This window comes from Lontra canadensis, unplaced genomic scaffold (genome assembly GCF_010015895.1).
Source record: "Lontra canadensis isolate GAN:19392208 unplaced genomic scaffold, GSC_riverotter_1.0 scaffold27, whole genome shotgun sequence".
In the NCBI taxonomy this organism is placed as follows: Eukaryota; Metazoa; Chordata; class Mammalia; order Carnivora; family Mustelidae; genus Lontra; species Lontra canadensis.
Genome location: NW_022631021.1, coordinates 16,156,043 through 16,170,207, shown reverse-complemented (window position 1 = coordinate 16,170,207; position 14,165 = coordinate 16,156,043). Strand labels below are relative to the sequence as shown.

The following is a 14,165-nucleotide window of genomic DNA, read 5'->3' as shown; positions in this document are numbered from 1 at the left end:
TATGCATGGAATAAAAGACTGTTGAGAAAGAAATTAACCAGAACTGAAGTCAGTCAGAGCTATATTAGTTAATAAAATTCTCCTAGATTTTATTTTTCTGGGCTCCCATTTATTGAAATTCACTAAACTTTGCCAATTTTACACTAGCAGAAGTATTATTCAAAACCATTTGAAATTTACCAGTTTGTCGATCCAAAGTATTTAGTGACAATTACTTCATACAGCAAATGTTTTCCAAGCAAACTATTTTATATTTCACTTTTGGCCTGTGTGGTTTTGGATTCAGTCAACTGTGAGAATATGTAAATAAAGAAAGAAACAAGCATTTTATTTGGTAAGAGTAAAGGGGTATATTTCCCCCACTTCTGTGATTTCAGTTTGGGTTTGAGAAAGAGCAGAGAGTCAACTGGAAAATCCTGCATAATGTTGTGGTGAAAAAATGTTGACATAAAAAATGTTCTAGAATTTTCTCTGTAACCATTAAATCATTGATGTGTAACAAAAAGTCATTAAGAATAGAAATACATAATTTGGTATAAGGGGTTTGGCCTCTATTTCCTAAAGTCCACTTTGCGATGAAGGAAATGTGCCCATGATACATTACTTAGAATACACAAAAAGTATCACTTGATACTTTCTCATGTCCAAAGAATTCAGTTATCTTATCCCTGAAATCAGTGCATCTTGGAGCCAATCTGCCTGTAAGTAATGCACTATTTTCAATGTACTAAAAACAAATCTAACCCATTAATGATATTTTTATATAAAAATTTTTAACCTTTCCACACAGTGGTATAGATATTTAATATACAGTTATCAAAATATCAGAAGAATGTTACGTTTTCTATTGTATCAAGGAGTGATTTGTTTGTTCCTAAAGATTCATGAAGAAAAAGCACTTATACATTTGTAGTACTGTTCTTATTAGCTACAAAAATTACAACTGTTATTACAGTGATTATTAATAAAAGCCCAATGGAAGCAGTTACAGGTTTAGACAGTGAAGTCAGCCATCTCATTATCCATGGGCTGATGGACTCCAAGCCTGATATTTAAACTGTGGAATCTCAGTATCTCCATTTTATACGGGGCAAAGTAATAAAATCTACCTCAGAGAGTTGGTACATTTTATCAATGAACTCTCACAAGTGCTTAGCTCAGTGCTGGCACTTTAATGAACAAATTTTCATGACTGTCTTTTCACAGCTCCTCCCTGACCTTTGAAAGTTGTGAAATAGATGAAGTCAATCCCCCCCCCAATCTCAAAATGTGTCCTCCTCCTCAGTTTTAAGGATGTCTTTTTTTTTTTTTTTTTTTTTTTTTTGGTGGTTGGGGGTGGGGGAAGGGGCGGGGTCTTTCTACCTTGCATCTCTCTACCCTGGCTTCCAAAACATCCCCTTGCACCCAAGAGGTCTCCAGCAATCTAAGGCTTCCCACTAGGCGGCATCATATTGGCAGTGCCCTCATCCACTACCTTTGTTTGTTCCCATTTGGTTAGCTTTGACTACAATGATTTTTGCTTTTTAAACATTCACATGTATTCCATCACAATTCTTTCAGGAAAATATAACCAAAAGTTTCAAATGTACTTTCAGTTGAACCCCACGATGTTTTTCAATCCTTTTTTAAAATTCCACACTAACTGACAGATCATTATGAATGATGTATAAAGATTACGCTGTGGTAAAAGAACGCTAAAGAGAAGTAACTCACAACCACAGCTGCCAAACCTAAACAAACCAATATATAAGTACTTGCAATAAACCCATAATAAGGAAATCACCAGCTTTACTATTCCCTTTAATACTTTAACACTTTACTTTAATCTTTTTTACTACTCCCTTGAATCTTTAAGGGGGAAAAAAAGTAATCTGAGTAACACTGGATGAATTTCTTCTTCCCTAGGCTACAGATCAGGACCCACATGGGACTGGACCCCAAAGTACACAAAGGTAAGTAATTTCAATAGAAAATACTTGGGTAAATATTTCTGTGCTACTTATGTTTATACACAATAGAAAATGTCACCAGTTTGACATAGTAAGTTACAGAGAGAGATCAGGGATGGCATCAAAAGGAAAAGCTACCTGCTTTTTTTTTTTATAAAGTTGCTTCAAGTTACTGGCATTTCTCTTCAGCATCTAAAAGCATTTCAACATTTTTTAAAGGCCAAAAAGATACTCTATAAACAATTTTTCTGTTGTCAAAGTATCTTTTTCAGGACAAAACAAAAAAAGACAAATGTTTAGCAAATTAAAATAACATACCTGAAAACCCAAAAGAGTGGGGGAGGACAAAATTTCAACCACGGATGGTCTCTGCACTACCACATCATGGGAAAGTCATGGACTCACCGTGAACCCAGGAATCCAGAAAATAACCTGTCCCTCTACATTAACAAGTGAGATCATGCACAAGAAATATATTAGGGAGTTAAAGAAATCTTTTTTAATAGAGAGAGAGACACAGCTGGAGAGGGAACACAAGCAGGGGGAGTAGAAGAAAGAGAAGCAGGCTTCCCGTGGAGCAGAGAGCTTGATGGGGGGGGCTCTATCCCAAGATCCTGGGATTGTGACCTAAACCTAAGGCAGATGCTTAACAACTGAGCCACCTAGGCTCCCCATCAAGGTCAATGATTTTAACCATGTCTGCAAAGTCCCTTTACATTGTGAGGTAAATAGCTGATGTTCTGGCAACTAGGAAGTAGATCTCTTACAGGGCAAGAGAGGAATCATTATTTTGCCTACCACAGAAATATTACCTAATATCCAAGGACCAGATAGTTTCTTTGTTATTTAAACATCTCTAGGGCATTAAAGATGGAGATGATTTAAATTCACATTATGAGGCCATGATACCCTAATAACAAATCCAGTCAAGAATAATACCTAAAATGAAATCTACAGACTAATCTAATTTGTCAACACAAATGCAAACAGTTTTACCATAATGTTAGTAAATCAAATATTGCTGTGCATTAGAACAGTAAAGCATGATTAAGAGGACTTGCTTCAGGGTGCAATGAGTGTTCAATGTTAAGAAATATACCCATATAATATGTTCACACAAGTTATTAACCGTTTAGAGGAGGAACTATACAAAGTCATCTCAAAAAATACTAAAAATGCATTTTGCAGAATTTATCAGGCGTTATTAAAAACTCATACGATTCTAAGTCTAGAACCTTGTAAACCTGAATCTGAATCCATCAGAAACCAACTGTAAACATAGCTGGTGAAACACTAGACATTTTTGCTTAAAATCAGGAATAAAGCATAAGGGGGATTCTGAAGCAGTAATTTCACTTAGAGGAAAACATCCTTCCCTCCAAATATTGCATAATACATGGAAATATATGTAACATCAATAGGGGAAGTTAGATGAAATATATCCATGCTATAAATAAAATGAAATGAGATAGAGGTTATATTCTTTCTTATAACCAGATATGGTAAAACATCTATAATACTGTAAAGTTAAATAAAATTTCAATGGACAAGACTTTTTACTTTAAAACTGTGTATGTGTTCTGTTTTTGTATTTGTATATTCAAGAATATGCTTGGAAAGAATCTTAGTAAATGAATAATTATTATCTCTAGGGATGGGATTAGGATTCAGGTAAATGAAGGCAGATTTTGAAATTTACAGCACAACTTCTACTTTTGTCTATTTGAGAGAAGTTAAATAAAATGTATAATAAATGAATACATGAAGTAATATAATAAAATATAATTAAAATGTACATAAATAATACATTAAAAACTTGGCCCATGTAGTTTTAGATTTCAAAACTTTCTCTGAAAAAAAAAATCTTAAGACTTTTCTCCCCACATTTTAGTCATTCAAGAAACTACTACTAAGTACCTGTCTTTCAAAATAGAAAAAGTAAAGATATTAATGGTTGTGGCTATTATTTCACTAAAAAAATAAAACAACCCTAAGGGGCGCCTGGATGGCTCAGCTCATTAAGCATCTGACTCTTGATTTTGACTGAGGTCACGATCTCAGGGTTGTGAGATCATGCCCCACATTGGGCTCCCAGCTCAGCAGGGAGTCTGCTTGAGAGTCTCTCTCCATCTCTCCCTCTGTCCCTCCCCTCATTCTCTCTCTAAAATAAATAACGAAATCTTAAACACACACACACACACACACACACACACACACACACACCTAAATCAAGAAAGAAATATACTGCAACCTCACGGCTGTGACCTCAGAGGGTTTTGCTTAGTTTTCATGACTTGGTAGGTTATTCTCACAGATAGTTTTTTACACATTGCTAAGGATATACTGTTAGACAAAGGCATCAGTCTTTCCATCTAGAGAAGAACAATACTGTGTTTAAGAACCAATTTCTTTGATAAAACAGCCAGGAATTTGGCATTTGACAAGATTTGCCATACCATTTCCCTGTAACAGAAGGAAAAGAATAATTTTATTTCTAAAATAAAAATGGTAATAGATCAGATCTAAAAATTGATTTAAAAATACTATATATATTTTCAAAGTATATTTCTAGGAAAATTAATAACCTAAAAAATTCAATGAAAATGTAACAAAACAAATAAATTTCAGTGACCAAATTCCTATCTTTGTGAGGATTTATCAATCTTCATATAAACAACTTAATCTTGTTCAACTGTAGATGCAGCTTTGTTTTCCACAATAGGTTTGCTTCCAAAATGTTGTCAAAAAATAATACAGTATTTCAAATACACCAAGAACATTGTCTCTATTTGGAAATATAATTTCTTATCATTCATGGCAATATTGAAGTTTATTTAGACAGAGAAAGATACTAAAGCACATACAGTCTTAAAGAATAAGGTAGCTAATAAGATGATAATTCTATTTTCATTTACCAATGTCACTAAAATTAATTGTTCTCAAATCGGTAACTTTATCTTTCTCCTACCTTCATATTCCTCTATTTTGATCAACCTGTATCACAGTCTCTATGTCACTGGTTATCAAATTTTATATCAGACACATATAAGGGCAGCCATTAAAAATACAGTTTCCTGGGCTTCAGGCCCTAATTCTGATACATTAGGACTGGGATGGACCAGGAAACTGAATTTTTATAACCATCTCTGGTGATTCTGGTAAAGGTACTCTGGATCAGAGTTGGAGAAACACTGTTTTATATATAGTAAACCAACCAACTAAGCAACTAACTCTTGAACATTATTTGCATTGGGGTGTTAAGCTAGAAAATTCATCAAGAAGTTTTTATGATTATCTACCAATTAAATTTTCATATAATCCATTTTAAGTCTCTTTACTCAAAAACAACTATAGATTATTTCCCCACCAATTTTTAACCCTTCACCAAAAGTCTTAATACTCACCTTCTCATGATTAACTTCACTTTGATGGCATTTAAGAATTTCGACCTACCATAGGTTTTTTATATCAACCTTTATACAATATGTTTTTTGAGTAAATGTTCTATTTCTTCTAACTGCAGAGAAACTATTCTGTCTAAAACCACCTGGTACAGTATTGTATGTTCTAGGATTGCTTGGCAAATATAGCACCTGACTCCACATCTCAGTAAGAATCCGCAGCAATCCTAAAGCTCTCTCATGGTAGTTTCTCCTTTTGTCTCGTTAGTAATTCCATACTTCACCTAAATCCATCAAGTAAGTGCACTCTTTTTATGCAGACATCATAAAATTCCTTTGCCCTTATTTTAGTATTAGTTCATCAAATCACTATACTTCACTTGCAAGAAAGAGATCTTCATTGAAAATACCTAGGCCCTATGTTCTAATAAAATTATTAAAAGAAAGTTATATGCCAATCTCACTTGATCATTTCCAGTAGATTAAATTCATTGTGAACCATTAGAGTCGCACATGACTTTTAGAACATTCTCAATACTAGTCTACTCATGATTAATAAACTCTTTTGTTAAAAGAGTTAACCTCAACCTACAACCTCGGATGTGTGAATCTATGCCGAAAGAGTTTCAAAGCCAAAATCTTTTAAAGAAACCAAAATTAAAACAGCAAAGCAGCTATGATTTAAAGTATATCTGTTTGAAATAACAGTTCAGTATTCAAAATTACAAAAGTCATTTTTATAAACCATCTGACACTATTTACAATTACCTATTAGGTATTTGCCTGATTATCAAAAATAAAAATGCATATTGGTATAAACAAATATTTTCAAGTGCTCTTTCTCAGATATTACCCATCTGTATGTACCCATCTGTAACATACCCTAACATATGGAGAACATAAATGATTTTCTGATGTTCTCAGAGGCATAAAACATTTGTCTAGTGTTCAATGTGGTAATCACACTCAAGCATCTTGGAAATATTTTTTAAAGACAACAACAAAAAAAGAGCTCATCAGAATGAAAAAATCTCGTTAGCAAAGTGTGCACTCCAGATCACATAAAAAATATATTAGTTTCCACACTTATGAAAATAAAATGAATGAAAAACATTCTCATTTCATCTGCTAAAATAGCATTTTTATGGATCATGAACCCAGTATTAAAATAAATATGCCTTGTCTTGAATAACACTGTTAATTCCATAATTTCATGCTCTGAAAATGGAGAATGTATTTGGACTAATTCAAAATGATCATATGATACCTTACAACAAAGATAAAAAGTACACAAAACAACCCCAGCCTCTGTATGACTAAAGAACATAATTTGAAAGTCAAAATCTTGAAATCTTTGAAATCTAAATATCCTGTATAGATGGTGATGCAAGTTTCCTCTCATCCTTTCTCTTCAAAACTTAGGTGGATGTAATCAATCCGTATGTCAATGAGAATACTGAGCCTCTATAAGCAACACGAGATTCTCTTTACCCACAGGTTGTGCTACCCATTCTGAGAACTAATCATGCAGCATTTCATAGTTCAATTACATTCATTGCTCTTGTCATTTCAGAGTTCAATAAAGCCTTTTTTGAATTATAAGGAATGAATAAATGAGAAAAATGGAAATAAGTACATTTTGATGCTTATCAATAACTTTACAATGAACATATTTAAGAGATTTCTTCAGAACAATAAGAAAAATTATCAGTACCATAGACACAGAGCCTCTAAATTTAAAATCTACAATGTGATAAAGGTGTTTGATGGTGGTCTTGTTTACTATGCCAGCGAAATCGTTTGTAAGGAAAGAATTAAACAGATGCTTTGTTAAATCTGGTGGGATTTTATTAACTAACTTATACAGATAATGGGCCAACATTTGCTTTTCATGTGTAAAGAAAAAGATACAATAGTTTCATAGTCATTACAAAACCAAAAGCCCTATTTGGGGAAACCAAAGTGTTGCACATATTGCTTACAAATTCAGTCACTCCTGCAGACAAATCAGATGTGTACATGATTTAATTTAGATAAAACCTATTTCAAAATGTATTCTAAGGATTACTCTCAATCAGGTTTTAAAACATAACCCTGGAATTGAAATAATAAATACAAGTGTTTCAAACATTCTAAGTTGTTTGATGTGAGTTGCTTTCACACTGAGAAATGCCATGGGAAATTCTTAGGAGACATCAGGTTAAGGTTGTTTCACTCAACACATACCAAGGATGTGCCACTTTTCATGCCTGAAAGAGGAGTGGGGAAAAAAAATGTTACAAATCTGTACAGAAGACCTGTAAAAAAAGCTTGCCATTCAATTGCAAATCAAATAGGAACAATAATAGAATTCAGGTTTTTCCCCTCTTAACCTTTCTTCTTGATATAAATAAAAAATATAATCAAGTAGGTAAATAAAGATCTCACCACATTATGAAGATAATGAAGTGAATTATACTTCATGGGAAACCACCATAGCCTTTCAACATGAAATTTTCCCAAGAATTTTATGGATGCCTTTGGCTTTATAAGCATAAAAATGACATGTCAAACAATCAGCCCAGAGAGAAGCTGATGAAACAAAAGACCTACTTGTCTCTTAAGAACATGATGACTTGGACCAGTTCACCAGCTAACATTACACCACAGACACAAGCACGACATGTGGTTTAGCAAAAATTCAAAAGACATGAGGAAACTAAAACCTCCCTGAGCCAATGTCCTCAAATATAGTACAGTGACCCCCACAACTTCACCCCTATAAAAATGATACAATAGACATTTTCTCTTATTTAAGAAACACATGCTCACCTCCATAGGTCCAGGAAATGTATCATCCTTTCTCTCATCCTCATGGAGCTCCAGGAATCTTGGCTCAAGTAATGGAATCCAGGCGCTGCCTACCCATCTTTGCCCTGAGCCACCTGGGGCTGGTCAATCAGGAGAGAACTAGCGAGCAAATGGCTCAGACTGAGCAAAAGTGTAACACTAGATACAGCAGGTCATCAGGATTGAGCACCAGGACAAGAACAGCTATGACAAAGAAGCAGTGGAAACATGGATACTGCAGATAGTTTGGCCAGCAACAACTGGTTATGGCGAAGTACTGGGTCAACATAATTTGATCTACAAATTCATTTGGTCAAATATGAATGTTCCAGTTTTCATTTTTCAACTGCTGGTGAATTCTGGTGTGTGGCTGCCCTGTCACCCCACCTGCCTCAACTGCCCAAGAAAAAAGCAAAGTTATTGGTGAGAAGTTCAGAAAACACACTTCCAACAACTGAGGATTCCTTGAAGCAATCAGACTGTTCTTTATTCCTTGGTACAAAACCGAAAATGTAGTCTGACAAGCTTAAGATCTTTTTTTTAAAAAAGGACCACTGTAAAACACTCCAAATCCACCCCGTTGTTTGTTTGTTTGTTTGTTTGTTTTATAATGGATTACAAAACAATGGTATGCTTGGGGGAGAAAATAAAGTACTGATAAGCAAAAATGGAACATAACAGACATCAAAACCACCCTGGAGAAAAAAAAAAGCAGTGATCCAAAATAGGATTAAACCATATGTTTACCATGTAGATTATTTATTATACATACACATTTATAAAGTATCTCATTTTAAACTATGCTTAGGTATGTATACATTTTGTACAGTTTATATACATAATACATTTAGTATCAGACATTAAATCTGTTCCAACTTTGCAAGACGATGAAGACTACAGAGAAGACATATGGGCTAAAAGTTACTAAATGGAATGATGCAAAAATGCAGAAAAATAAGAAGTGGATGAAGTAAGTTTTTAAAAACACTGGAGAGGTTAACAAAATTTATGAATCAGAAAATAAGGGTGGCTTTTAACCAAATTGTTATTCAAACTTGCTGACTTGCTTTAATCCCAACTATGTTTAATCACTACAGGTGCTGGCTAGTGTTTGCGAGGTATCAATATGTGCTTCCATGGCCTTTCCACATGGGTCCATTGCTAAATAAAGTATCACTAGATTAAAGCCTCAGTGTACTAGTTTCCTGTGACAGTTGTTAAAAAAAAAATTTTTTTTCATCACAAACCTGGTTGTTTAAAACAATGCCATTTTATTTTCTCATGGTTCTGGAGGCTAGGAGTCTGAAGTCCAGGTCTTGATAGCACTGCACTCCCCACAGAAGCTCTAGGGGAGAATCCATTCCCTGTCTCCCATCTTGGAGCTGCCAGCATTCCCTGACTTGGGGCCGTGTTGCTCCAGTAGCAGCCACCATGTTCTCAGGGATGCCTCTGAGACACTTCAGTTCGGCTCTTAGAGCCTTTCAACTGGGATCATCCCCCCTCCTCAGATAACCCAGAATAATTTCTTCATCACAATATCGTAATCACATCTGCAAAGACCCTTTATTCATATGAGATAACATTTACAGGTTGCAGGCATTAGGGTCTGATGATCTGGCATGGGGGGGTGTGGTATTTTTCAACCTACTACCCACAGTATTTGCAAAATTCTAAAATGTCCTTGAATCTGACTCACAATTTCTTATTAGAATTTCATTAGCGGTGTCTATCCTTTGCTCATTACCCAAAGCATAGGCCACCTATTTAAATGCTTCTGTTATTATCTCAATAGGTTCCATTTGAAAATACCTTAGGATCACCTCCCCAGGCCAAACTAATGCTTCTTGCTCTCTTTCCTGTTTATTGCCTGGTCTTCTGTGTCATCGTCCATGCAGTAGGACTTTGAAAATCAACCTTTTTCATCTTAAGTGCCACATCCAAACCATCCTCGAGCTCTGCTGGTCCTGCTTCAGCTCATTTCAGATCAGTCCCACTCGCCCTGCCCCGTTTCCCATCGGTCCCGTCCTGGTTGTAACTGCAGGGGACAGAACTCAGCTAGAAGGCTGCCAGGCTCTGTCCTCTACCTTGGCTCACCTCTATCCATTCTCTATTCTGCTGTCAGAGTGATCGTTCTCCAACTTTCTGAATCTGATCAATTCACTCATCTACTTGCAACCTTTGAAAAGGTCCCACTATTCTTGGATTTAAGTTCGAGCGGCACAGACCGCCTGCTCTCTACACCCACAACTTCATCGCATATTTCTACCCCATTCCTTTCGTGTCTCTTAAGCAGCCTGAACTCGAGTCAGCTTTTTCTAAAATATCATGACTTTGTTTTTACTTCTACATTTGGGAACATACTCCAGGTTCCTGCCGTGCCAGGCCAGACAACCAGCCAACTCCGATTTATCTTCCAGAATCTGGCCAAGAGAGTACCTTGTTTAGGAAAGTATCTCTATACACTTTAAACAAGTGAACCGTACAGTGTACTGTATCTCAATAAGGCTATTACTAAAAAGAAAAGAACGAATCGGGCTCAGTGATGGTCCCGAGTGCATTTAGTGTTATACACATCTTCTCCAAGAACCCCTGTGCCTACCTAACATTTCTACTATACTGTCATCTCCTGGCTCGTGTGACTGCTTCAGGGCATGGCCATGACAAATTAATCTCCACATTCTCCTGGAGTAGGATCATGTCTGGCAGAATGTGGACACTCTGTAAATGTTTGCTGAGTAAGTGACAAGATTATATAATCCTTCAACAGAGCATTATAGGCTTGAAACCAATCATAGTAAGTGCAGCACGTGTTAGAAAGGAGTCTACAGTCACCTGGATGGAAGTTAGTTATATATAATTCGCCACTTCGAAAATAAATCACCTTTGGGGCTAAATTCCTACTAGGAATGACCAATACTAAAATTCAAAGTGTAGCCATTAGGATGTAATCGTACTTTAGACAATATAACCCTTTCCCAAAGAAATACAGTCTTTGTCCTCAATTTGCGTTCCAGGCATTAGTGTTCATATTTACCAATCTGCTTACAGGGATGAGTCATCAACCAGCTGCTATAAGCTGTGTTTAATTAGCTTTAAAGCATTTTTTTAAGACCTTCTGTCCTTCCAACTTAAGCTCCATTAATTTTCTTGGCTGCTACATTATGGAACAAACAAAGTGAACATGTCCTTTTTAGTGGGGCCAAATCATTCATTATACTTATACGCAGTATCCACATGTAATGGAAGAGTAGTCATTTCTTTGCATCACCAGATACAAAAACTTTCATTTTTTTCCTGTTTCCAAAGCTTTATCTACACATGGTAAAGACCAATCCTCACAGGATGTTACTTTTAATAACCAAGTTTTCATTAATGGCCAAAAGAAGAGAATCATTCACAATTCCGTTCTTCACTATAAAAGAATACAGACCATAAGAATTCTATCCAGATAATGTGGGCCAATTTTAGATGCTCAATCTATTAACTGCTTTCCTAAGAGAGTATGTCTTCTGACATAGGAAACTTGGTCTCCTCTCCAGCGGCTAGCAGGAAAGAGAGACAGAGGGACAGAAAGGGCAAGAGACCATTCTTGCCTTCCTTGATGGGGTGGGATGGAGTAGGAAAGAGTCTGAAGAGTTTCTCTTCATAACTCCCAGTTTTCTACCTGACTGGTTTAGAAGAGATTATATTCTAAATACCCCCACTATCCCACTACAATTTGGTGCCCCAGAACCTTGCTTGCCTTTTTTAGAACTCTGTGATTTAGCTTTTGCTTCTTTATCCTTTCACTGTCTTTCTTCACTGCGAGGGTGTAAGCCTCCATGTCCAGTCCCTCTCACTAAACTCAATGCCTTACGCATTCTGGGAATGCGGTGAATGTTGGAAGGGAGCAGAGAGAGTAAAGTCTGAAATCAGGAGGGCCTGAGATGGAAATTTATACTAGTGAGAAAGTTCTAGACAGAGGTCAATCTTGAGTAAAGTGGGGGCAGGCAGGGTAGAAGAAAACACAAATCAGCCTCTGCTTCTGGCTGCCGTGAGGAACAGGCAGCCTTGGGAGAGGAACACGGCCCCTTGAGTACTCCTAATTCCCTACTTATTCTATTTGGTTTCATTAACAGGATAGCAACAGTATTATTTTTCAAGTAAATATATGCTGCTCCTGTCACATTATGGTTCATGTAGACTTGCTGGTCAGTCGGCCTTTTCTAACATTGTTTCTGTGGGAAAATGAGCTACAAATTCCAAATAACTGACTCACCAAGATTTATAATATAACCAGTTCAAATTATAACCTGGTTTTCATTTCAGCTGTCCCCTATTTCCCTCTTCTCTTTCTTTTCATGTTTCTCATTCTCTCAGCTGTCTTCCCTCCCCCGCTCATGTACCTGCACGCCCATGTGCTTACGTGCACACACCTTATATTCTCTCGAAATAAGAACATAAACAAACATACCCGGTCTCATATCCAGTTACCAGGTCTCGGAATTCTTCCTTAATCATGAAAATTATGAGTCAGATATATGGAGCTCACACTCCAGTCCAATTCACACACTCGTTGAGGCCTCATCAAATAGCTAGCTGGTTAGTGTCCTGATTCCAGTCTCTTCTCCTTTCAGTCTATCCTGAATATACCAGTAGCTCATAACTGCCTCTAAAGCACTATTCTGCATCATGTTAGGTCTTTTTCTCCTCACATCGCTTCCATGCCAAGAGAAGAGAGTTTCCTCCCCGAATTCAGTCAAGGATTGCTGTATCACAATCCTATCCCACCTTCCCAACTTCACTTTCTATCACTGCAGTCCCAGGACTGCATTTAGATCATTTCTTTATATCTTAAGCACACACTTAACCATCATACCTGTGTGTCTTCACTCGTGTTCCTTCTCCCTCTGGTCTTCCTTTCTTTCCCCGTCATCCTTTTATGATCAAATCAAGCCCCAGATCCTTGGTAAAAATTTCCCAATCACCCCACGATACAAGGTTCCCTTTCTATATTCTTTCTGTGTTTAGGAGAACTCCATGCATTTGTGCAACGTTTTCATAGCTTTTTTTCCCATATGTTTCCTAAGACAGCCTCACAACAACACAGCGAAGTGGGTACTGTAAGTATGTACAATTCACAGATAAGGAGAAAGGTTTTCAGAGATGCGAACTGATTTACCTCAGCTTGCAGAGCTGGAATGTGGCAGGAAACTATCCTTAAACCCTGGTCTTCTGATTTCATGTTATATCTCCCATTTGGCACTTACTATAAACTGCCTTGGGTTGGTAATTATTTGCGTCATTTTTGCGCGGTCTTCCAAACTAGATTATAAGCTCCATGAAGGCAGTAGCTATGTAGAGAACTTGTCCCAGTGCATTATAATACACAAGATGAGAATTCAATAAATATTTGATTGAATGATTCTATGAGTAGGTCAATCTACTCATTCACCCTACTTAAGAAGCTTCTGTGATTCCGCTCTCTGTCTTTTGTCCAATATTTGGATTCTGAGTGCTCACCTGAACGCTCTATGAAAAAATGCAATATATCTTGGCTATTTTCAAACTTCTTAACCTACTCATCCCCAAAACAGGCTGAAAATTCCCCTACATTTAAGTTCCCCATAAGTTCCTTTGATGAATAAAATGAGACCAGCAGGTATTTCAATCTTGGCCAATGTTGGTCACGAGTTGTAGGAATAAAAGGTGGGGAAAACGGTAAGTGAAGTTGAAGTTCAAATTATAATTCTCACTTGCTGAAAACACATATATCCAGGATTCAGATCCAGCACTTTCTCAATCATGTTTCCTTACCCAAGTTATATTGAACACATGACACCAGGGAGCATATGACCCAACAAGCCATTGGCAAAGTGACGCTGGCTGAAGGCTCAGCAACAGACTAGGCTGTTTGTATTCACCATTTGTTTGTGTGGGCATGAGTACTCATGATTGTAATTCATACTGCAGGTGAATTTTCTGCTAGTGACATTCTTCCTGTTCT

At 36.6% G+C, this 14,165-nt stretch overlaps 1 protein-coding gene across 3 annotated transcripts in view; it reads right to left on the bottom strand.

Annotated features, from left to right (window-relative positions):
• Window positions 1–14,165, bottom strand: part of COL21A1 (collagen type XXI alpha 1 chain) — a 177,976-nt gene that overhangs the window by 25,731 nt on the left and 138,080 nt on the right. The window lies entirely within an intron of this gene.